Source organism: Leguminivora glycinivorella, unplaced genomic scaffold (assembly GCF_023078275.1).
Source record: "Leguminivora glycinivorella isolate SPB_JAAS2020 unplaced genomic scaffold, LegGlyc_1.1 Scaffold3, whole genome shotgun sequence".
NCBI classification, from domain to species: domain Eukaryota; kingdom Metazoa; phylum Arthropoda; class Insecta; order Lepidoptera; family Tortricidae; genus Leguminivora; species Leguminivora glycinivorella.
In genome coordinates, this window is record NW_025952828.1 from 2,019,737 (window position 1) to 2,022,428 (window position 2,692).

Genomic DNA, 2,692 nt, shown 5'->3' on the forward strand with positions numbered 1-2,692 from the left:
TTTGCAAGAAAATGCAAGAGTAGACGAAATAAGAAAATGCAAAGAAATCATTGCACACACGTTGCTCTCAAATGATGCTGACGACAAAGTGATTCTGTTTTATCAAACTGAAACTATGAACTGTAATGCAAATTGTGAATTTCGAAATTGAGGTTATGAAATTGACATAACTCTATTTATAAACAATATGAACGACCGCGTTGGAGGATATGAATGCAATGAAACCTTACTGTGTCTTACTGTGTTTCTCATCACGATAATAGAAAATCTAGTGCTCATACTCACGATCTAATGAACATACAGCCATACAAAGGATGTCTTAAAGAGGTATGCCTCCACTGACAAAGTGAATTAAGTTGCCTACTCGAAAAGCAACTTTGCAAGGAAGGTAAGATCCCAGACCTACTTGAAACGTATAGTAACAGACTATTATCTACACTACTTTCCCCTAAGACCGATTATCTATAAAACCTGTTACTTAAACTTACTCTTTATGCTTCTAAAATAATGGATACTAAGTGAACCTACTTTGCTCTGTTTCAATGAATGATATTTACAAGTTTGTTTGTTTTTCAGCAAGTTTACTACCCACTGAAATGTTCCCTTGGTACTTGATGGGATTATGTAATGAAACTGTCAGTATTACAATATGATAAAGATATTCCTGATGGCGATGAGTGATGACTAACTTTCAAAGTAAGTACCTATTTTTATACTACTAAACTTATGCCTAGACCTGACCTTAATATATCACAAATCCTTATTTTAACTGTGTATATCTATATAAGTTTTACTCATGTTTGCCGTTCAAGACAAACAGATCTCTTCCTAAAAGTAATATTTTCAGCATTAAATATAGTATTCTAATCCTGTCAGCTAACACTATTCTACTCTAAACTAGTTAAACTAAATCTAGATAACTTATTTATGACCTAATTAAACACACAGGTATACTTTAGAAGTCAAGGTTACTCAGACAGACTCGGTGAGAAGTTTGGTACATACAACTTACTTGTACTCCAAGAAATCTAATACTTCCTGTGTATATTCCCATAAATGTATAGTTGAAATTGTGTTGAAAATGGTGCTAAGATATTCCTTTGAGTGGATACTCAAAACCCAAGTCAATATGTCACATTGACTGACCATCAATTGTTCCTTGGAAACTGCATACTAAAAAATTGAAATTCTTAAAAATCTATAACTATCTAGCCTATTCTTTCTATAATCTAATATCCTACTCTGTTTTGCCTTACAGACTACAAGATGAACCCCTTCCACTTCTAGAATGTGAAGAATGCTGCCATATTACTGGCCCATATGATCATCATGACAACTGTCTACCGTTGTCTACCCCGATACAAGGAAAATTGCAAATGTGTTGCTAAGCTTAATATTAGGTACTTAAATACTTCCTTAGACTAAAACTACTCTTACTTTAGCTTATTCTAGCCGTAGATAAGTACATGTATAGCCTATTGTTGGAAAAATTACACAAAAGTTGTATGAAAAAGCCCTAAGTCACAGTATGGCTTACTGTACATGTGTGTATGTACACATCCTATCTTTCTTGCTTGGGCAAAGGTAGAAATGAAGTATTATTGTGAATACTACTTAATAACTGGAACAGGACAAGTTGAAATTATGGAATATTGTCACTTCCTCACTAAATTTCCAATAATCTGTCGAATGATTATGGAAATGTTCACCCCCATTCAACTGTTTCCTTGGTATGATAAATATGACATTAAGTATTTAAATATGAAATATAATGCCACTAGGACATTACAGCTGTCAATAGGGTAGACTTTCACCCCCATGTCTTTAGACCACTAGACATATCTTGTTTACCGCTGATCTACTTGTAACCATTTCCTACTTTGGCAAATTGTACTAATGTTTTGAAATGCCTCACCCCCTGCTATTTAAATTAAGGAACTCATGTGTGTACATGACTGATTTTTAGGTATATGGCATCCTACAGATATTGCTAACCTATAGTTGTACTATTGTAAATATTCTGTGCCTATACCTACTTATATCTATGCCTACTTAGATAAAACCCACTTAATTTGAAATGTAAAAGGTACCTACAACCAACTAATGCATATTTATCTCTATTTTCAGATGACTAGAAGCAGTTAGTAGAATAAAAAAATGGTTCCTGAGTTTTACAATGGCCGACTAACTTTTGATGACTGATGAAGAGGACTATGCCAGCAAAAGACAGACAACAGATGTACTTCGAATAGCAATATGACTAAAGCACTACCTTACATTATTAAGACTAGAATACTGAATACGATTAAAATTTAAGTTATAAAATAATAATGTGGATTTCATATATAATTATGTTTATTTTTAATTAAAGATATACAACTGTTTGCTTTTTAATCAACCCTCAACTGCATGCATTAGATGATATTTGTCAGAGTTTGCACTTCAAGGCATGTCAATATTTTGTGATTGACTATCTGACAAGTATTTAATAAAGAATTTGAGTCCAATAGTCAAAGTCGCTCGCACTCCGCTTCACGATCAACAAAATGTGAGTGTCCTCAGAAAAGCGTCCCACCCAACGACAACGCGAGACGCCCCACCAAACACACTCACAATTATAACTAAAAAAGCTACTGTTTAGTATTGTAATATATATGAAATATATCTCAATGTTATGTAATTAAAAGAAAAC

The 2,692-nt window shown here is 33.4% G+C and overlaps 1 long non-coding RNA gene across 1 annotated transcript; it reads left to right on the plus strand.

Annotated features, from left to right (window-relative positions):
• Nucleotides 1-244: 244 nt before the first annotated feature.
• LOC125242043 lies at nucleotides 245-2,335 on the plus strand. The gene is made up of 4 exons (XR_007178816.1): nucleotides 245-388; nucleotides 577-696; nucleotides 1,259-1,400; nucleotides 2,128-2,335. It is a non-coding gene; the product is annotated as an uncharacterized LOC125242043 (long non-coding RNA).
• Nucleotides 2,336-2,692: the final 357 nt, after the last annotated feature.